The sequence below is a fragment of the Podarcis filfolensis genome, assembly GCF_964270895.1.
Source record: "Podarcis filfolensis genome assembly, chromosome: 2".
Lineage (NCBI taxonomy): Eukaryota > Metazoa > Chordata > Lepidosauria > Squamata > Lacertidae > Podarcis > Podarcis filfolensis.
The window spans coordinates 21,379,838-21,402,870 of record NC_139605.1 but is presented as its reverse complement, the minus strand read 5'-3'; the positions used below and the strand labels follow the sequence as shown (position 1 = coordinate 21,402,870).

At 46.3% G+C, this 23,033-nt stretch overlaps 1 protein-coding gene across 2 annotated transcripts in view; it reads left to right on the top strand.

Annotated features, from left to right (window-relative positions):
• Positions 1 to 15,211: 15,211 nt before the first annotated feature.
• FAM3D (FAM3 metabolism regulating signaling molecule D) overlaps positions 15,212 to 23,033 on the top strand; it is a 41,264-nt gene continuing 33,442 nt past the window's right edge. The window contains exons 1-2 of one of the 2 annotated variants that reach the window (XM_083602498.1): positions 15,212 to 15,440; positions 16,592 to 16,706. The gene's annotated coding sequence lies outside the window, so the exon portion shown is untranslated. The remainder of the gene's footprint in view (positions 15,441 to 16,591; positions 16,707 to 23,033) is intronic. The other variant, XM_083602500.1, reaches the window with a different exon arrangement.

The following is a 23,033-nucleotide window of genomic DNA, read 5'->3' as shown; positions in this document are numbered from 1 at the left end:
GCCCTCCATCTTTCCCAACATCAGGGTCTTTTCCAGGGAGTCTTCTCTTCTCATGAGGTGGCCAAAGTATTGGAGCCTCAGCTTCAGGATCTGTCCTTCCAGTGAGCACTCAGGGCTAATTTCCTTAAGAATGGATGCGTTTGATCTGTTTGATCTGTTTGTGTGTTGTTTTAATGTGCTTCAAATGTATGCTGTGAAGGCAGCATCTCTCTCTCTCTCTCTCTCTCTCTCTCTCTCTCTCTGTGTGTGTGTGTGTGTGTGTGTGTGTGTGTGTTTATGGGTAGGGGCTCACCCTACTTGACCTCCAACTGTTGAACAAAGTGCAGAGTTTGCTCTCAGGTTGTTCCTCAAAGATTTTCTTGCCAATATAAGGCCCTTCGCGAGGCTGTTCTTCCTTGGAGCCTGCGCTCTATTTTTAGCTCTTATGTAAGACTTCTAAAATATGAACAGTGTCTTACAATATTTATCCTGCCTGTGCGCAGAATAATTCTCTGAGGGACATCGCTATATCTCCCGTGAGGCGAGGGGCAAGGAAATAAGATGCAAATGCACCCTTCCTATGCGCTTGAGAGAAAGCTGGTCATCCCTAAGGCGACACCTCACCACAACAACTTCCCTCAGTGGTTTCGGAAGCACCGTGACAGTCAACAGTAAAGATATGTCCATTTATTTTCTAGTTAGTTTAGACCCACAGAGAGGGGCCGATTTACATTTTAAGGTGTACACATGAACCGCTTTCAGTAGACACCGCAGATTCCACATATAGAAGCTGACTGGAGCTGAATCTTACTTCAACACCCTTATTTTATCTGTTTGCTTGTTTTGTTATATTTATTAGTCGCATATTTTTTATTTTTAGTATTTTTTATTCGCTCAAAGTGACTTACAAAAATGAACATTAAATACAAGGGTAAACCAACCTAAAATGCATTGTGTGTGTGTGTGTGTAGACAACAGAAGTGAGCATTATCTGCCCAGATAGGGGTGTAGCTGGGCCACCGGCCAAAGCTGATGGAAGGGACTTCATCTCGCCAAAGCCATTTGAGCCTCAAGTGACAGTCACAGTTCCAGAAGTGACCCTGTTATTCTTCACACACCTTAAGGCTATCGCTGGCTGCTAACTATGATGGCTGAGTTTTTCCTCCACTGTTGGAGGCAGTATACCTCTGAATACCATTGCTGGGCCTGGACTGACTCCAGCTGCAAAAGCTGAGGATGCCGAAGAGGCCAGAAACCACCTTGGCTGTGAATCCTGGAAGACCTGCTCTCTGCCTTGCAGGCCTTTTCCTACCTTGCCTGGGCAGGCGAGGCCTTGACTGACTCCAGCTACAAAATCTGAGGCTCCTGAACCGACACTTGGGCTGGGGTGCGCTTTAGTGGTTTTTGGTTTTGGATGTTGTTTCTGTTTATTTTTGTTGCTTGATTTGTTGTGATTTATGTGGAAATTGTTCAGTTTGGTTGTGTATTTTGTAATGTTCTATATGACTTTTGTTATAGTTGTGTATGTTTTTCATGTTGTAAGCCACCTGGAGCATGGCTTGAACTGTAGAAAGGCGGCCTACAAATAAAATTATGTACAGTGGTACCTCGGGTTACATATGCTTCAGGTTACATGCGCTTCAGGTTACACACTCCGCTAGCCCAGAAATAGTGCTTCAGGTTAAGAACTTTGCTTCAGGATAAGAACAGAAATTGGGCTCTGGCGGTGCGGCAGCAGCAGGAGGCCCCATTAGCTAAAGTGGTGCTTCAGGTTAAGAACAGTTTCAGGTTAAGTACAGAGCTCCGGAACGAATTAAGTACTTAACCTGAGGTACCACTGTATGTATGTATGTATGTATGTATGTATGTATGTATGTATAGGGTTCACAAGTAGGGAGAGGGCTAGGCATCTGGTAGTCCACTGTGAGACCAGGATGCTGGACTAGATAGGCCTTTGGATAAATCTAAGAAAGCTCTTCTTACTCAAGAGATGCAACAGGCTAGCTTAGGGGGAGGAAAAGTAAAAAATACAGGGTAAAAAAAAGTGAATCAATTGTCCTACACTTAAGGGTCATGGGACAGACTGCAGAGCACCCAGTCCTGACCTCCAAGGCCTATCCACTGCCCCTTGCCCTCCATCTCCTGCTGCCTGAGGCTGCTGTCTCACTTTGCCTAATGGTAGGGCCAGTCCTGCTTAACTGAAGCATCATTCTGCTTTCAAATACAGTGGTACCTCAGGTTAAGTACTTAATTCGTTCCGGAGGTCTGTACTTAACCTGAAACTGTTCTTAACCTGAAGCACCACTTTAGCTAATGGGACCTCCTGCTGCCGCTGCGCCGCCGGAGCACGATTTCTGTTCTCATCCTGAAGCAAAGTTTTTAACCTGAAGCACTATTTCTGGGTTAGCGGAGTCTGTAACCTGAAGCGTATGTAACCTGAGGTACCACTGTACCAGCTGGAGGGGGGAGCAGGAAGGCGCCAAGAAGGTTATTTTTCCTCTCACATTTGCAGCAAGACTGAAAGAGCCACAGGGGTAGGGCATTCCTTGTGTGGGGGGCCTACTACGATTGGCCCACCTTCCCAAGCCAGGGTCTGTGAACACACACTAAGGGTCTGGGGACATCTGGATGCAGACCAGCACTTGAGGGCTTCTTCTTTTTTTTCTTTTTTGCCATCAAGAGCCCGGGAATGGGGATGATGGCTGACGATGGGAAATAGATAGCAAGCGTTACAGCTGTCAAAAGAGCAAATGGATATTAAGCTGCTGCGGACTTCGCTGCTAGCTCGCCTCAGCCTGATCCTGCTTCCTCTGCACAGCGAAAAACTAAAACTGTTGCTTGGACAAACGGCTGTGGTCTCGGGCTGTGTCCCTTGCTGTTTTCTTGATTTGTGTCCTTAGGGAGTTATTCTAGAAAGTGGCATGGAGATAATATACCCCCTTGTAATTTGCAAAGGACCGTACATGTGTCAGTTTAATTCCCAGGCATGTGTTCAGAAAACGTTCCAAAGATGGTGGACCATCTTGTAGGCCGAGGAGTTCAGCAAACGTGCAGGGGAATGCAATATTTTTTTAAAAGGGGGGGGGGATGCAGTTGAAACATGGGAATGCAGGTTTGCAACTGGATACCTAGCAGCTCAACTAGCTTAACTGCAGCCCTGAAGCATTTCATCCTCTTGGTGTCTCTTCCCAAATGCTTCTCCAAACCTTTCCAGAAAATATTTAGTGGGGAAAGGGATGCAATGCCCTTGGCAGAGGCGCCAGCTTCTCAAGAAGATGGAGAGATCGTGAAAGACGGAGCAAGCTTGTTTTCTGCTGCTCCGGAGGGTAGGAACCCCAAACCAAAGGATTCGAATTAAAAGAAAGGAAATTCCATGTGTACATTATGAAGAATGTTTTGATGGTAATTGGTGTTTGACAAACTCCCTTGGAAGGTGGTGGACTCTCCTTCACTGGAGGTTCTTAAGTGGAGATTGGATGGTCATCTGTCAGGAATTCTGATTCCTACGTTGCTCGGGGTTGGGCTAGATGACCTTTGGGATTCCTTCCGACCCTACAATTCTATTATGCCATCCTGTTATGAAAAGCATCCTCTCTGTTGCCCTCCGAGGCACAAGTGTTCCACGTGCATATTTTGAACATCCAGTCTATAGCACGAAACATAATCTTTTGGGCAATAGCGTGGTATATAATAAGTAGTGGGTGATGAATGAGGCTTTGACAAAGTGCAACCAAAACTAATTTTCTAGAATAGGTCTAATTACTGCATTTGAAAAATGTTACAAATGTCACATTCGGGATAATCAGTGGATGCTTATTTTCTGTGTCTATACTCTGTGAATCTGGCTAATGTGGAATAATTACCCTCCTCTTAAACACTTAGTGTGTGCATCATCCTTTGGTTTCAGGGACCTGCGAGGAAATAATAAAAGTAAATTGCTAGTGAGTTTGATGAGGACCCTGTATTGTGAGCTTTAAAAACGTGTGTGGACTGAGTCCACCCCCCTCCCTTCCTCTCTCATGGCAAAAGCAGTGGCAGTTTTTCCTCCTCCCATAGCACATTACGGCCAGGGGAACCGCTAGCAAGGCCATGCGCTGCACAACAGCACCACCTACAGGCAAAGCCCCAATTCTGTTATCTTGGCTGTTAAAGAACACAAACCTCATCTTTGCTCTTATTCTCCATTGCCTGCATCATCATTTGCAACCCTGGCTCATCTCCTATGATCTATACGTCCAGGGAGTTTGCAGCCCCATCTCTTCCCGGCTCTGTTTTGCCCACAAGGCAGTCTCGGGAACACATTTCCACTCTCATCGTCCCCCTGAAACATTGCAGGGTGTCGTTGGTGTGGGTTTTGTTTTGTTTTGTTTTGTTTTGTTTTGGGCGATAAACCTTAATGCGAAAAGCCATTTGCGCCACGTTGTGGCAAAGCCTGTTGAATGCGTAATCAGCTTGCTAATGCGCCTCGTGCTTTAGTTCAATTAATACTTCTGTTTTGCCAATTGCGAAAGTGTGCAGAGGAGGGGGCTAAATGCTGTTCCTTTCCATAATGGAGCATCTTCACACTCAGCCCAGGAAGTGGCAATCAGGAGCATTAATTATCGCAGTTCTGAGGACAGCAGGCGGACCTTTGGTGAACTGTCTGTCAATTAACGTCCCCAGCACAGGCAGCCAAGTGGCGTGAGTTAGTGGGGGCTTTTCCCCCCCACCTTCCTTACAGCACTGCCGCAAAATTCCTTGCAGAATTCTGCATCTTCATTCAAGCTGTCTTCAAAGACGGCTACCAAATAGATTTGTTATTTTAAACGTTTCCAGCCCCGACTCTTTTTATAAAAAAATCCTGCTCACACTCATTATTACAATTATTGCCGTTATTTTAAAAGCAGCGCTGTCACCCGGCTCAGGGAAATCTTAACAGATTCATCGTGTTGAACCCATTAATCGCTTAACGTTTGCATATATTTGCGTAAGAGCAAAACAGCAGTTTGGGAGGCGAGACGTCGGCTGCGCTGAGAAGTTGTGTGTCGGTGTCACTGCAGGCACCATCTTAAATGAGGCACTCCTTTCTGTCTGCGAGGGGAAAATGGCGCCTACCATCTGCTGTTTTTACAAAGAACTTAATCATCTACTATATATTTTGGAAAGCTGTTTTGCTCCCCAGGCATTTGGACATCGCTTTAAGTGATTGTGCCCAAATTTTGCATGATGGTTCCTGAGATCAAGGAACAGATTTTCGTTTATGGTTGGATACAATTGGACGCCATTTTGAATCAAGATGATGGGCAGACTCTGTCAAAGCTGCACTAATTTCAGTCACAGATTTAGTTCAAAACTGCACTGCTCTTTTTAGTTTCTTAGAATTCCCAAACAACACCTGGTATGAGGATACTAGCAAAAAAAAAAAATGTTAAAAGGAATTAACTTTACAGTGGTACTTTGGTTCTCAAACAACTTGGCGCCCGAACAAATCGGCTCCTGAATGCCGCAAACCCGGAAGTAACTGTTCCGGTTTACGAACGTTTTTTAGAAGCCAAACGTCTGACGTGGCTTCCACTTGAGTGCAAGAAGTTCCTGCCTCCAATTGGAAGCCGTGCCTTTGTTTTCGAACAGTTTTAGGAGTGAAACGGACTCCAGGAACGGATTAAGTTAGAGAACCAAGGTACCACTGTATATAAGTAAAAGCTGGGTATGTTTCGCCTGGAATAATAATAATAATATAATAATAATTTATTATTTATACCCCACCCATCTGGCTGGGTTTTCCTATGAATCATTAAAAGCTTCCCTAAACAGGGCTGCCTTCAGATGTCTTCTAAAAGTTTGGTAGTTGTTTTTCTCTTTGACATCTTGTGGGAGGGCGTTCCACAGGGCGGGTGCCAATACCAAGAAGGCCTTCTGCCTGGTTCCCTGTAACTTGGTTTCTCGCAGCGAGGGAACTGCCAGAAGGCCCTCGGTGCTGGACCTCAGTGTCTGGAAAAGAGGAGATTGAGACAGGGCTGGTCCAAGACATTTTAGCACCGGAAGTAGACCCCACAATGACACCCCACTCCCTGCCAGGGAAGAAGGAATGAGGGAAGATCTACATCAGGAACAAGGGGGGAAGAAAGATCAATACTGGGATCTGCTGCCACGGTGGATGTTGCTGCCTGAGGTAGACACCTCACCTTGCCTCATGGGTGGGCCAGCTCTGGGCTGAGAGGAGATAGGGCCAACTTCAAATATTTGAAGCGCTGTCACGTGGAAGATGGAGCAAGCATGTTTTTTGCTGCTCCAATGACCCGATCCATTAAACATTAGGGGGAGCATTCTGATACTATGAGCTGTTTGACTGTGGAACGGACTCCCTCAGAAAGTGGTGGGCTCTCCTCCACTGGCGGTTTTGAAGCAAAGGCTGGGTGGTCATCAGTCAGGGATTTGTTAACAGTGATTCCTTCCAACTCGACAACCCTCTGATTCTATGACTTGAACAGAGCTTCTGTCTCCAAAGGGAACAGGATGGGACCTCTAATGGGGATGCACGGAGAGCAGCTTTTAGCTTTTTTTAATTGCATATTATTCACCTGCCTCGGGCCTTTTCAATATCGAAGGTAATTTTGCACGTGGAGGCGGGGGGGTGCCTTATCCCAGTGAAGCTCATGGAAATTACACCCTGCAATTGGAGAGATGACAAGTTGTGATGGATGTGATATTATTGCACCACTAATAGTTTATTGCTTACTCCGTTGTGATCGAGTTAATTATCTGTTTCAGAGTTTTGATGCATTAATTTATCGTTGAGCAACGTCTTGTGTCATTTTAATAGCATTCGGCACAACGGTTTGTTGTGATTGAGAGCGGGGCTAGGGCTATGGAAACCAGAGCAGGGGAAATGGAAGAAGACCCGCCTAAGTGGTTGAGCAGGCAGCTCAAGCTCATGGATGGGCAGGGCCATAGCTCAGTGGCTAGAGCATCTGCCTTGCATGAAGAAGGTCGCCGGTTCAGTCCTCAGCATCTCCAGATAGGGATGGGAGAGACTTCCTGTCTAAAACCCTGAAGAGCAACTGATAGCGAATGTAGACAGCACTGACCTGGCTGAACCCTTCGTACCACTTGGCAGTGTCAGACATAGGGCTCTAAAATTTCAGTGGTGCCCTGTGCGACACTAATATTTGGTGGCCTCTTGCGTGCTCCATTCTACGACATTGTGGTGCCCCCTGTGGCATGGCATCCAGTGCGGATGAACCATCCATGCTACCCTAAAACTTCCTCTGGACTTGGTACAAGGCAGCTTCCAGCGTTCCTATGGCACAGTAGACCCTTTCAAATAAAGTGGCTGGTGAACATTTACTGGACATCACATTGCCAACAAAGGTCCGGATAGTTAAAGCTATGGTTTTCCCAGTAGTGATGTATGTAAGTGAGAGATGGACCATAAAGAAGGTTGATCGCCGAAGAATTGATGCTTTTGAATTCTGGTGCTGGAGGAGACTCTTGAGAGTCCCATGGACTGCAAGAAGATCGAACCTCTCCATTCGTAAGGAAATCAGCCCTGAGTGCTCACTGGAAGGACAGATCCTGAAGCTGAGACTCTAATACTTTGGCCACCTCATGAGAAGAGAAGACTCCCTGGAAAAGATCCTGATGTTGGGAAAGATGGAGGGCACAAGGAGAAGGGGACATGAGAGGACAAGATGGTTGGATAGTGTTCTCCAAGCTACCAGCATGAGTTTGACCAACCTGCGGGAGGCAGTGGAAGACAGGAGTGCCTGGCGTGCTCTGGTCCATGGGGTCACGAAGAGTCGGACACGATTAAATGACTAAACAACAACATTTCAATATGAGTAGGAAAATGGGAGTACCCCTAAACATATTTTTTTTAAGAAAAAAAGCACTGATTATACATACTTTTGTTTATATTGATTGACTGATTTGTTCTATGTTACTACATGGTATAGGAGAAAATATGCACACACACACACAATTAAAAATAGCATGCGAATGACCCCATACCCTCACACACAGGCAAACAGATCTATTCCACAATTTGTTCTATTTAAGAGAAAGGCAGGGAGTGAAGGTCTCCCATAACTGATCTACACAACGTGGCACCCATGGGCATAGCCGGGGGGGACAGGGAGGGGCAGCTGACCCACTAAATCAAATAAATAAATAAAAATACTTAACTAACAGCTGGGTTCTACCCCCCCCCACAACATAAAGCCTCCCCCCCATAAAACCTGACTACGCCCATGGTGACACCCATTTTGAACCTTCCGCACATGACAATTTCTGTCTACCACAAAAAAAGTTGCCTGACTTTATTGGTGCAAATGGATTCCCTGGGTTCTATCCAGCTTTACTCCTACTCAGCGTAGACCCACTGAAATGAATGGGCGTCCATTCATTTCAGTGCATCTACAGGCAGTGCTATTTTTCTCGAAAAAGAGGTGCTGGATCTCATCTTGAACACCTCCCATGTTCTCTTATAATAGCAATGGCGCCCACCTGAGAGGTGCCGGAACTGAGTTCTGGTGAGTTCTAGCTGGGGGGGGGAGCTTGGATCTGCTTCATGTTGGCTTCATGTTGGAAACAGCTCGGTGATTTTGCAGAATTTTGGTTTGTAAGCCACTTTAGGGAAATGATTTTTTTTAAAAAAAAGCAGGCTATAAATAATACAAATTGAAATAAAAAAATGTTTGTCTTCTATACCAAATATAAGCACAGAGACAAATGAAGCAAAATGACTCCGGTGGTGGGCAATGCCTACAACAGATATCCTAAAGTGATAGTATGGACCTTTCCTGCTCCCTAGGCTGCTTTCACTCCAGCTAAACTCTTAACTCACTCACTTCCACACCCTCAGTCTCTGTCTCAATTCAGACTGCAGCTCTTTCTAGCTGTTTCCCTCTTCTAAACTTTGTTGGGTATCCCATTCTGTTACGTACTGAATTTCTCACCCTGGGCCAGCAGGGGCATACTGTATATAGTTTTAACTCAGGTCCACATATGCAAATAAGGAATTGAAAGTGACGTTCAGTGATTGGATAGTTACAGAAAGTGGTTACTGTTGCTTTGTAGTGGAGCTCTATATAAGCGGGTTGGCTGAACCCTTCAGCCCAGTTCTGTTCTGGGCCCTTGAATAAACAAGAGCTGTTTGAAGAATCGCTGTGTCGTCTGATATGTTCACCCACAACTTAACACATTCCAATGGAAGTAAAGAGAGTTCCAGCCACCAGGGAACGATATTGTTCTGATTTGCATCAGGCAACATGTAAGGGAAACCAGAGTGAAAGGATTCAGCTGGACAGCTGCACTAGCAGGAGCCGGCACAATGAGTCCTGCTAGCACAATGGGGCTTTCTCCCCCTCGCTGACCCCCTTGACCCCCTCAAATTGGTTCTAGGGGGTTGGGAGAACCTCCAGAGCGGTGCATGGGCGAAGGAGAAGATAGATCATTCCATCTGGCGAGCAGAAATGCTTGAGCTGATGGAACATTTGCCTTAGTGAAACATGGAATTCCACCCATGGTAATTTATGCTAATCGAGACTGCCAGACTCATAACAATACCACCAGGAGAAGATGCTGGAAGGGACTGGGCTAAAGACACTAGTTTCTTGCATATCTAAAGGCTGCGTAAAGTTATTAAAAAGCTATTAGAATTTGGTACTAAAGTCATTTGGGAAATCATAGCAGGGAATAAATTTATGCCTGTGTGGCAGGTCATCTTGTTAAATAATAAAAGAAAACTTGTAAAAAGAAACTTAGAAAATTCTTGGAAACCTGTCACCAGGTGCTAAAACTATTATAGCAAATAAACTGGCGAAAGGGCAGGAAGCCGTTCCCTCAGGGAGCTGTGTGAAAAAGTTTGGCACATAACAAATTACGCCCCCCCCCCAAAGGCAGCGGGAGAAAAAATTATCACAAATATTGCCTGCTGTGAAATGCACGCTAATGATCAACACATATTCTTGCAAGAATTGTAGCGAACATTTGTAATTATAAAATAAGAAGGAAGTCCTAGTATCCAGACTTAGGATCAGACTGTCCTCCTAGTGGCAGAGGGAGAGCGATGCTATGACCTGGGAAGTGGACTCAATGGAAATGGCACTGGTATAGGTTCTGCATAATGCCTATTATGCAATAGAAGAACCTACGTCTTTAGAACTCCCTGCCTGTTGACATTGTGCAGGCACCTTCGCCAGTGTGGTGTAGTGGTTAAGAGCGGTAGTCTCATAATCTGGGGAACCAGGTTCGCTTCCCCACTCCTCCACCTGCAGCTGCTGGGTGACCTTGGGCCAGTTACACTTCTGTGAAGTCTCTCAGCCCCACTCACCTCACAGAGTGTTTGTTGTGGGGGAGGAAGGGAAAGGAGAATGTTAGCCGCTTTGAGACTCCTGAAGGGGAGTGAAAGGCGGGATATCAAATCCAAACTCTTCTTCTTCTTCTTCTTACTCTTTTCAGCGCCTCCTGAAGACATTTTTCTTCAGATATTTTCATCCAGATATTTAGAGAGTGGGTGTGAGCTTTCAACCGTTTTTACTTTATTGCTGATTTTGATTCTTTTAAAAAAAGTTTTAAATTATGGATGTAAATATTTTTAATTGATACTTTTATGGGTGTGGGTGTGTGTATGGTAAACCACTTTGGGGTTTTAAAATGAAATAAATAAATAAATGGTAAACTTCGTTGTTTTTGGCGTCCACCTGTCTCGAAAGACATATCATAGCAATGCAATAGAATAAAGTTATATTGTTTTGAGTTGGGAGTGGGGTCAGTCTGGATGCTGCCTCGAGTCACTTACAGTTATTGGAATCCTGTCTCTGTGGGGGGAGGGTGCATGAGAGCAAGCTTGCCAAACCAGTCCCTTTGTCTAGGTAATGGTTTTGGATGACTAGATAAACATCACAAAACAATTGGGTGGGCCTTCCCCCTAAGTGCTACTTAGGTAAACAATAGCCAGGGCGTTGTGTCAGAGCTGAGCTGGGAGAAGACTGGAATCTGGAGACACAGAGACTTGCTTGCTCTGTGCTGGATCCAAAGCTGTGACTAACGGAGAAGCAAGATATTCTGGGGTGTCAGTGCTGTGAGCCACTCTATCCGACACTCAGGTTGTATATGCAGTGGTACCTTGGGTTACAAACACTTCGGGTTACAGACTCCGCTAACCCAGAAGTAGTACCTCGGGTTAAGAACTTTACCTCAGGATGAGAACAGAAATTGTGCGGCGGCGGCGCAGCAGCAGCAGCGGGAGGCCCCATTAGCTAAAGTGGTACCTCAGGTTAAGAATGGTTTCAGGTTAAGAACGGACCTCCAGAACGAATTAAGTTCGTAACCAGAGGTACCACTGTATATGTAATTAAAGCCATCTATCCTAAAGGCGATTGGAAGGTCGGCGGTTCGAATCCCCGCGACGGGGTGAGCTCCTGTTGTTCGGTCCCAGCTCCTGCCAACCTAGCAGTTTGAAAGCACATCAGAGTGCAAGTAGATAAATAGGTATCACTCCGGCAGAAAGGTAAATGTCATTTCTGTGCGCTGCTCTGGTTCGCCAGAAGCGGCTTAGTCATGCTGGCCACATGACCCGGGAAAACTGTCTGCAGACAAACGCTGGCTCCCTCAGCCAGTAAAGCGAGATGAGCACTGCAACCCCAGAGTCGTTCGCGACTGGACTTAACGGTCAGGGGTCCCTTTTTATCCTAAAGACACCATGGTCCCCATTGACCTTCATCTTGAGAAAACTGAACGTGTGTAAGCTCCTGGAATCCTTGGATTCTCTCAGAGCCCAGAGATTGTGTGTGTGTGTGTGTTACCGGTACTCACCATGAAGTTGTTATAGTAATTGCCACACTTTTAAGAATGGGGGGGGGAGGTGCTGGTACTGCATGAACAGCCCCAGAAAAAAAAAGCACTGGGTGGGTTTCAACACAGCACTAAGTCTCTTGTTCCACCAGTGCAAGGATTTCTCCTCGTGCAATGGAATGTTCTACCCCTTTCTGCATGGCCCCTAAGTCTGTTATAGAGGTTTCCCCCCAAAAAAACCTCTCTGAAGCAGATTTGCAGAGGGCCCTGCTCACGCATGGGTGGTGGAGGAGAGGAAAGTTCCTTTGGACCAGCAGAAATAGTTGCGTCGATGAGACGTGTCAGTAGAATACCGCTCATTAAGCAGCAGATAGCAAACCCACAAAAAAGCAGCACAGCCGGTCTCTCGTCCCCAGCAGAGGATCCCCAGCTACCCTTCACTTACCTTAACCAAAAGCAACTTTGAAAACTTTTCAGGGTTTTTCTCTTAACAGAAATGTTGATGAGCTCTAGTGGACGTCGGCAACAACCTTCCAGGTGTTTTGGATGGCAACTCCCATCGGTCCAATGGGTTGATGTGGTCCAAAAGAACCAGAGACCTCCAGGTTGTGGGTCCAGCAGTTCGGTTCCCCTATCGTCCCAGTTCCCTCTCCCCCAATTTTGTCATCACGCTTGTGGCCACCTTCTCTTCCTTTCGGACCTAAATGGAAACGCTGCCAAAAGGTTCTAATCAAGCCCGGAAGACCCTGCTTGCTTTCGTAGCAAGAAGCATGGGTTCCTATGGCTGAAGCAAGTGCCCCTGAAACCAACGAGACTCATATCAAAGCAGTGCAATATGTTGTTGCTGAGACGGAGAAGAGCTCTAGGCTCAAGTAAAGGCAACCTGGGCTGAGCTAGGAAGCGGTAATTACTGTTCCCCAAACCAGCAAGCATCTCTGCCTCCATGGACAGCAACGTAGCCCTGAAGCACTGAGGCATTTTGTTATTGAGCTGAGCCCGTTTTTACCAGCAGCTAAGCAAACTAATAGCAAGGATATTTCCCCAGAGACATGCCAGCCTCTGGTCCTTATTCAAACGGAGATCTTTCTCACTGCAGCTAAATTTTCGACCCGGGGTACCCAAAAAAATATCAAAACTTAAAAGTTATTTTGCCTTTTGCTTTCGGAACAACCAGTGGGAAAAACAAACAGAAACAGTCAAGGAGGTTCTTCCAGATGGTACTCAGCTCAAAAGTAGTGACATTAAAGAGATATTCCCCATTTCAAAGGTTTAGGGGGGAGTGTCGCTGTTTTGTCTTGTGGTGAGTGAGAATATACTCTTGGGTTTTCGTTTCTTTGTGCAGCAGAGTTCCTTTTACGGAAAGGTTTTCCTGCATATTTTACTTCTTTACAGCAGCAGCATTCCAGCTACCTCTTAGTGAAATTCCCATTACACTGGTCCCTTGGTTTTCAAACTTAATCCGTTCCAGAAGTCCATTCCAAAACCAAAGCGTTCCAAAACCAAGGCGCGCTTTCCCAAAGAAAGTAATGCAAAATGGATGAATCCGTTCCAGACTTTTAAAAACAACCCCTAAAAGAGCAACTTAACATGAATTTTACTATCTAATGAGAACACTGATCCATCAAATAAAAGCAATAAACAATGTACTGCCGTCACACAATCAATTAATCAGTAGCTGAACTGGGTTCCACACAGTCACAAAAACAAACAAAAAAGGAGCCACAAAAACAAAAACACAGGTAGATTAGCTGAGAGACATTCACTGCCCCTGAATGGCTGAGTGGTCTCTTAGGTCCTGGTCCAACCCTCTGACCATTAGACCACACTGCCTCTCATTACTCTTCTGAGCTAACATCCACAAGGGATGGCAGAGGGGGGAATTCAGTGGTCCACATTATCGTGCGAGCCTACCCAATTTGCACTTGCTGAAGCAAAGTGAGAGAAAAAAACCAAATTCTGCCCCAGCAGAATTCCTGGAATAATGCACAAACTGAAACACGTGGATCCTTTGAAATTTGCACCTCTCTGAATTCTGCAATGCAGTTTTCCAGCCATGTTTACAAATTAAAACAAATTAAAAATGTACACAAGGTTAAAGAGTGCATAAAAATCACATATTGTGTTATTAAAAAGAACACAGTGAAAATGCATTATACTAGGCGGAATTGCATTGAAAATGCATATATTTGGCAAAAGTGCATATAAAATGATGTCTGTCTTGGAGAAGCACGCACTAACATGATGAAGAATTTTGACAAATTCTTTCGATGACTTTTTTCTTTTTTAAAAAAGAGATTGCAAACCGGTGTATAAGTGTGAAGTAGTGAACTCAAGATTGGAAAGATGACAGACAAAGAAATCACTTAATTACTCTTGTTAAGGAATGAGAGGAAGGAACTTTAGCATCCCCACCTTGGACTTGGGAGGCTGGCCTCCGAGAGCAGTATTAAAAAAAACAGGGAAAGGTGGATGGAGGAGGATATTGGGGGACGTTTGTTACAGCACTTTCCTTATGTCCACATGATTTCATTCACTCCCCAAATGTGTTGCCTTTACAGAATAAAGCACATTTGACTGGAAGTAACTCTCGAAGGGACGCGGGTGGCGCTGTGGGTTAAACCACAGAGTCTAGGACTTGCCGATCAGAAGGTCGGCAGTTCGAATCCCTGCAACAGGGTGAGCTCCCGTTGCTCGGTCCCTGCTCCTGCCAACCTAGCAGTTTGAAAGCACATCAAAGTGCAAGTAGATAAATAGGTACCGCTCTGGCGGGAAAGTAAACGGCGTTTCTGTGCGCTGCTCTGGTTCGCCAGAAGCGGCTTAGTCATGCTGGCCACATGACCTGAAAGCTGTACGCTGGCTCCCTCAGCCAGTAAAGCGAGATGAGCACCGCAACCCCAGAGTCGGCCACGAATGGACCTAATGGTCAGGGGTCCCTTTACCTTTACCTTTAACTCTCTCGAAACAAATGAGGTTTCCTTTTTACTTCTGCAGAGCGGGGGGGAAGTGATATTGCAGTGCCACACACCCATTTTCCATGTCCCACATGCTACAGTTTTGTCATCGCTGGTCTACTACTTATTAATATATTGTTAATCCCAGGAAATCCTGTTGGCACCTGTGCTTGCGGGACTTCAAATGTCACTTTATCTCTAAGAGCTCACAATAGCTCACTTGTCACTGTTTACCATACGCCAGTGTTCTTTACCAAAAGGAAGCTGAATTGGTTTACTTTGCAGTACTTACGCATTGTGTACCTACCTTGTGCTACAGTGTCAAGTCTTTTTTTGAAAGCAAAGAGGGAACAGGTGGTTGAAACGCCAAGAAAATCAACACATGCTCCTGGCTAAAAAAAGAGAGAAAAGCGAGGGAAGGAAGCAAAACAGAGAATAGATCATACATAGAATGGAGAATGGCTGATGTGTGAGAAAGAAAACGCTTTAGTCCAGTGGCAGAACATCTGAATTGAATGCAGAAGGTTCTCCCAGCTTTGGTTTCCAGCATTTCCAGTTAGGATTCTATACTACTCTGCTCCGCCTTGGTCAGGCCACACCTGGAATACTGGGTCAAGTTCTGGGTACCACAATTTAAGAAGGATGCTGACAAGCTGGAATGTGTGCAGAGGAGGACAACCAAGATGATCAAGGGTCTGGAAACCAAGCCTTATGAGGAATGGTTGAAGGAGCTGGGTGAGTTTAGCATGGAAAAGAGGAAGAGACTGAGAGGAAGAATTATAGCCATCTTCAAATATCTTAAGGGCTGTCACATGGAAGATGGAGCAAGCTTGTTTTCTTCTGCTTTGGAGGGTAGTACATTTCTGAGCACAATTCAAAGTGTTGGTGTTGACCTTTAAAGCCATAAACGGCCTCGGCCCAGTATCCCTGAAGGAGCGTCTCCACCCCCATCATTCAGCCCAGACACTGAGGTCCAGCGCCGAGGCCCTTCTGGCTGTTCCCTTGCTGTGAGAAGGCAATTTACAGGAAACGAGGCAGAGGGCCTTCTTAGTAGTGGCACCCACCCTGTGAAACACCCTCCCACCAGATGTCAAAGAGATAAACAACTGCCTGACATTTAGAAGACATCTGAAGGCAGCCCTGTTCAGGGAAGTTTTTAATGTGTGACGTTTTAATGTATTTTTAATCTTTGTTGGAAGCCGCCCAGAGTGGCTGGGGAAACCAGATGGGTGGGGTACAAATAATAAATTATTATTATTATTATTATTATTAAACTCGAAACAATGGATTCAAGTTGCAAGAAAGGAGATTCTGACTAAACATCAGGGACAACTTTCTGGCTGTAAGAGCCACTAGTGGAACAAACTCCCACGAGAGGTGGGAGGTTTTGAAGCAGGAGGTTGGATGGCCATGTCTTGTGGATGCTTTAGTCGAGATTCCTGCATTGCAGGGGGTTGGTCTAAATGTTCCAACTCAATGATCCTATGCCTGCAAAAGAGGTCCCTTTCTGAAACCCTGGAAAGCCACTTTCAATCAATGCTGACCATATTGAGCCAATGGACTGACAGCTTTGTTTATTTCTGAAGTTGATTTGAGCATTTGCTACTGATGCGAAGGCCCTTGTTGAGAGCTGAGCTGGGCTTCCTTCTGGGCAGCTGCAATAATGCTTCCTCATTCTAATATAAGCACAACTCGGTTTGTTTAACATTTGCAAGGGCAGCCGCACAAGCTGTGGGGCCGGGAGGTGTTTGTTTGGCCTGTGACTCAGAGAGACAGAGAGGCTGGGTTTGGCAATGGATTTAACCTTCTATTTCACTGGATTTGTGGCTTAGTCATAAAATTGTCCAGCCCCTCCCTTCTGCCTCGCTTTACTCTCTCACTCTCAGATAACTGTGCTCCGTTTGGCAACAACTGCCAAGGAAGAAAGACACCTGTAGGGCGTTTGCCCTTATAGGAGACTCCGGACTGAGGGGACGGAACAGCAAGGACACAGAAAAGCAGGTAGAATTCTGGGTGGTGGGGCAAAATAATGTTTGGCACATGGCTCTATTCCAGTTCAAACTTACTGATTTCCCCTGGGTGCTCTCTGCTTTAATCTAAGGGCATTGATCCCCAGTGGCGTAGCGTGGAGGGTGCAAGGGGGGCCGGCCGCACCGGGCGCAACATCTGGGGTTAGGGCAAATGCATGGGTTAGGGGGCGCAAATCCACGGGTTAGGGGGCGCAAATCCACGGTTTAGGGGGCGCAAATTACTTGCCTTGCCCCGGGTGCTGACAACCCACGCTACGCCACTGTTGATCCCCACATGCATGTGATATTTGACAGCATTTTGCTTTTGAGGCAATGTCAGTTCTCCATTTCGATGTGCTGTTTCTCACATGCAAGGTATGGTCTGAGGCTGCAGGCGCTGAGCAAGGCAAAGGGTTTGCCAACCTTTCAACCGGCCTGCGTTGCTGCGCCACGATTTGCAATGGCAGAATGACATTTATCTACTTGCTGGGGATATGTTCACCTGCTGACTCCTGCCTAACAAGCTGCTTTTAAGAGCAGAGCTGCATTTTTTACGGGTCCAACCTCTGTTGCTGAGGCTTCAGAACTTGTTTTGTCTGAATAAAAGTCGTGTAAAAGTCAAGGAAAAAGACGCAGGTGGTGCTGTGGTCTAAACCACTGAGCCTCTTGAGTTTGCCGATCAGAATGTCGGCAGTTCGAATCCCCGCGACGGGGTGAGCTCCCATTGCTCGGTCCCAGCTCCTGCCAACCTAGCAGTTCGAAAGCATGCCAAAAAGTGCTAGTAGATAAATAGGTACCACTCCTGCGGGAAGGTAGATGGCGTTTCCATGAGCTGCTCTGGTTTCGGTGCTCCATTGCGCCAGAAGCGACTTAGTCAAGCTGGCCACTTGACCCGGAAAAACTGTCTACGGACAAACGCCGGCTCCCTCAGCCTGTAAAGTGAGATGAGTGCCACAACCCCAGAGTCATCTGCGACTGGACCTAACGGTCAGGGGTCCTTTACCTTTACCTTTTTACTTTTAAAAGTCAAAAGCAAGGAATGGTCCCCTCAGAAGCAGAACAGCTGTGATACTTTGAGCAAAAGCCAGAAGAGATTTATTTAAACTTGTGTAACTGTAAATGATAGATGTCCTTTGCTCCATTTCCCCCCTAAACTACTGTGAATAATCTTCATGTTTTGAAGATCGCTTAGTCTCTCAGATGTAAGGATTGCTGCTGTTGAACATTATTAGTGTCTTCCTTTCCCACAGCCTTTTGGTGTCCCTGAGGCAGGGCCAGCCGGCTGGCTTATGAGGCTTAGTGAGGCAATTGCCTCAGGTGGCAGGCTGGGGACAGCAGGGAGGAGGAGAGTGCCACTTGCCACATTCTGCGCTTGGTGTGCCAGTGTGGTGTAGTGGTTAAGAGCGATAGACTCGTAATCTGGGGAACCGGGTTCGCGTCTCCGCTCCTCCACATGCAGCTGCTGGGTGACCTTGGGCCAGCCACACTTCTCTGAAGTCTCTCAGCCGCACTCACCTCACAGAGTGTTTATTGTGGGGGAGGAAGGGAAAGGAGATTGTGAGCCACTTTGAGACTCCTTCGGGTAGTGATAAAGCGGGATATCAAATCCAAACTCTTCTTCTTCTTCTTGGCACCTGCGCCCGCCTCCTCCTCTGCTGCCGCCACCCCCAGCACTGACCCCCATCACCGCCAGCTCCTCTCCATCCTCCTTTCTTCTCCTCTGACACCGTCAGCACACCAGGACTTCCCCAGGTTACCTCCAGTCACCACAGGTCACAGTGGATAAGGAGGTGGAAGGGCGGGGGACACCTTTTTCTGCTTTGCCTCAGGTGGCAAAAATATCATGGGCTGGGCAGGCCCTGCCCTGGGGCTTCTGCTTAATTTCTTAGCTACAAAGCAACCTTATTATCAATAAGGAGGAAGTTGTAGCTTTTCTGGACTATAGTTGAGTTGCTCCTCAAGTGAAAATTCCTGTTCTCTCCTCCCCGCCCCACTTCCTCAGTTCCGCTAACCCTCTGTGAATGCATTTGCTCATAGCAGGTTGTTTAAAAATGGTGTGTGTGCGTGTGTGTTTTATGGGATCTGTAAGCCACTCCTTTTTTTCCTGTTACTGTAAAGCATTGCATTATTAGAAAACATTCCCTTTGCTGAAGCAGGCACATCCCTCGTGTGCTACGAAATACATCTGTAGAAGGACAATAACTGCAGCAGGCCAGGAGGGTTCTCTTTTTATTGGATTCTTTCATAATGAACAATGGGCGTTAAATCCATTCCACTGGGAAAAGGTCCCTCTGCCATGGGAGAAGCCCCAGGACCCAGCGGAATAGAGCCATGCTGTATACACAACCCCACTGGTGTTTGCAACACAGCTAAGATTGTTGCCAGGCCTCCTTGAGGTGGACAGAGGCTCTTAAGCCTTTGACAAAGCGATGAGAAATCAACAGACAATGCGTTTGCCAGGGAGCATGGTGGTCCAGTGCTGCAAGAAGATATACAAAGCTTATTCCATATCAAATCTTCCATACAGCTGCAATAGGAAGGAAGCCTCTAAAGCAGCCTTTCTCAACCTGTGGGACCCCAGATGCTGTTGAACTACAGCTCCCATCACTCCTAGCTAGCAAGGCCAGAGCTCAGGGATGATGGGAGTTGTAGTCAAACAACATCTGGGGACCCACAGGTTGAAAACCGCTGCTCTAAAGGAACATGATATCTCATGCTGCCTCATGCTGAGTCACACCACTGATCCATCTAGCCAAATATTGTCTTCCCCAGCCCTGTGTCTTCCAGATGTTTCCCACTACAATTCCCATAATCTCCCACATCATTGGTTACGCTGACTGGGGCAGATGGAAGTTGTAATCCGACAACCTCTAGTAAGCACCAGGTTGAGGTAGGCTTGTCTATTCTGACTGCCCCCAAGGACATAATAAGAGACCTGCTAGATTGGGGCAAACAGTCCAACATCCAACCAGATTCTTATGGGAAGCTCTCCAACTATAGCTTGGGTGCAAAAGCTCTCTGCTGCTGTTCTTCACCAGGGACATGGTTTCAGAAACTCCTGGGTGGTAATGTGATGACTAGGAGGCATAGCCCTATCTTCTGCAAATTTGTCTGATCCTTCTTTAAAGCTGTTTGTTGCCCATCACCACCTTTTATAGCAGAAAATTCCACAGTGTGACTTTGCATTGCGCAAAGAGGTATTCCTCTTGCTTTGAATCTTCTAGCATTCCACTTCGCTGGGTTCCTGGTACGGGTCTTTCCCATCAACATGGTACCTAAGCATTCTGCTGCAGGTGAACTTGGATTTAAACCACATTAACTGGACATTTCCCCCTTCCTTTATTACTCATTTGAGGTTTAGCTTTGCTAAGTTGGTATGGCCATTCCTTGGCTCCACTGTTCTCCAAGCACCTCTCCTAATTAATGGCTGTGCAACCAGCTTCAAAGAGATTCCAAGATAGCTGTTCCTTGTTTGAAGAGACCCGTTAGCTTAATTGACTGTCCTTGGGCTTTGGGTGAGGGGAACCACAACTGATGTGAAAGCCAAAGGCATCCCATTAAAATCCTGATGGAGGTTGGATTTCTGTAGGAAATTGGCTTACATCTTGCATCCTGAAAAAATTAAATCTCCAATTTAAACTGGGCACTTAAAATAAGTAGCTGTTATTGGATGACACTTGCACCATCCAATCCCTCATACTATTTTTAACAACAACAACAACAATAATAATATCAATGGAGTTTAAAATAAAGGAAAACTTTGTCTTCTTGTTTGGGGGGCCTGCTGTCTATATGGACCATTTATGTGCTGTGTCTATGATGGAGAAAAGACTGTGAGCTTAATAGACCAGCAGAAGAAGAACATAAATCTTTCCTCATTGTGAGATGCTCCAGCTCCTTGGCCATTTTGATTGCTGTTTATGGAAACGTTTCTAGCCCTTTGTTAGGTGAGGCAACCAGGACTGTACACAATACAGTGGTACCTCCGGTTGCGGACAGGATCCGTTCCGGAGCTCCTGTCAGATCCCGAGGTTTCCACAACCAGTGGGACTGCTTCTGCACATGTGTAGAGTGCTTCTGCACATGTGCGTGGGGCAAAACCCAGAAAAATACTTCCAGGTTTGCTGCTTACGTATCCAGAAGGATATGTAACCAGAGGCAGACATAAGTAGAAGTACCACTGTACTCCAAAACCGTCTGTGCCATACATTTGTATATTGGCATTATGATATTGGTATCTTTACTTGCAATAATGTTCCCTAAAATGAAATTTGTCCTTTTCACAGAAGTTAGTATCTAAATACCCTTAGATTCTGAGAGTGTGACGCAGGTTTAGGTGCCTGTCACTTATTCTTGCCTCTTATCTCTGTTTGTATCTGTTCCCAATAACTAGGCGGCTGTGATATGATACTTAAGAAAAATGATTTGTGCACCGGGAAATACCAGCTTTGAATCATGTCTCATCCATAAATCTCCTAGATGGTTTTAGGCAAGGTGGGAAGGACACAACTCCTAGGATATAGTCCAAGGCAGGGATGGGGAACCTGTGGTCTTTCAGAGGCTGTTGGACTACAGCTCCCATCAGCCCCAGCCATCATTGCTGATGTACAAGGATAATGGCAGTTGTAGTCTCACCACTAGTGATGTATGGAAGTGAGAGCTGGACCATAAAGAAGGCTGATCGCCGAGGAATTGATGCTTTTGAATTACGGTGCTGGAGGAGACTCTTGAGAGTCCCATGGACTGCAAGAAGATCAAACCGATCCATTCTGAAGGAAATCAGCCCTGAGTGCTCACTGGAAGGACAGATCCTGAAGCTGAGGCTCCAATACTTTGGCCACCTCATGAGAAGAGAAGACTCCCTGGGAAAGACCCTAATGTTAGGAAAGATGGAGGGCGCAAGGAGAAGGGGACGACAGAGGACGAGATGGTTGGACAGTGTTCTCGAAGCTACCAGCATGAGTTTGACCAAACTGTGGGAGGCAATGGAAGACAGGAGTGCCTGGCGTGCTCTGGTCCATGGGGTCACGAAGAGTAGGACACGACTAAACGACTAAACAACAAAAGTCTCACAGCATGTGAAGGGCCACAGGTTTTCCACCCCTGTTCTAAAAATATGTTGTGTAGTGGGGTCTCCTAACACCTCTCACCACCCTTAACAAACGACAGTTCCCAGGTTCTTTGGGGGAAGCTAAGACTGTCTAAAGTTGCATGAAGTTGCTTTAGCTGAATTGTGCAGATGGATCATAAATAAAGTTATTTGACTGAACGCTGTTAAATTATAGCAACATTATTCAGTGGTTCCTAACATTCCAGCATCCTTGTTTGGACAGGGTAAGTGCCCCAGACTTGCGGTCAGTAAGGCTGCATTTAATTCTGGCCCCAGTTCCTTGAGTGCCTGTTTACCAAAGATAACCATGAATTTGTCGTAATTCAGCCGGACATCCTGGGAAACCACTCACTGCACTGTACTCTCGGGAGGTTGTTATCAGCTTCCTGAGTGGCAGGGCCCCCAGAATGGACAAAGGAAAAGATGTGTGTGTGTGTGGAAAAAGTGCCTGCAACAGAGCGAAGAGCTGGCACCTGCCTTCCAGAAGCAGCATAGAAAGAAAAAACGATTAGCGTTCCTTCCTTGCTTACAGCCTCATGCAGACTGGTGGTGTTCTGTCTTCTGGAATCCCCCGCCCCACCCGTCTAGTGCAGTCATCCCTAACTGGGGGTCCATGGGCCCTGGGGGACTCTGCATAACCCACCCAGGAAATCTGGAGCACCATTTGGATAACAAAACCTACCCCAGAGATATCAAATTTTTCAAAAGGTGAGGGATCCATGGCTTGGCATTTGAAAAACAGGGGGTCCGCAGTACTTAGCTAATTGGGAACCATTGGTCTAGTGGACTGGTCTATGCTTAAACCTGGAGCATTCTGGAATCCTGGTTTGGATCAAGGAATGGAGGAGTTTGGATTTGATATCCCGCTTTATCACTACCCGAAGGAGTCTCAAAGCGGCTAACATTCTCCTTTCCCTTCCTCCCCCACAACAAACACTCTGTGAGGTGAGTGGGGCTGAGAGACTTCAGAGAAGTGTGACTGGCCCAAGGTCACCCAGCAGCTGCATGTGGAGGAGCGGGGAATCGAACCCGGTTCCCCAGATTACGAGTCTACCGCTCTTAACCACTACACCACACTGGCTCACATTGATTTGGATCATTGAATTTTGCACTCTGGTTGTTTCTTGGGTTATTGGTAAGTTGCCTGAGTGTTGTTAGAAGCTCTGGGTCTCAGTTGTGTGCTATGTTAAAATAGTTACAGTCCATTGG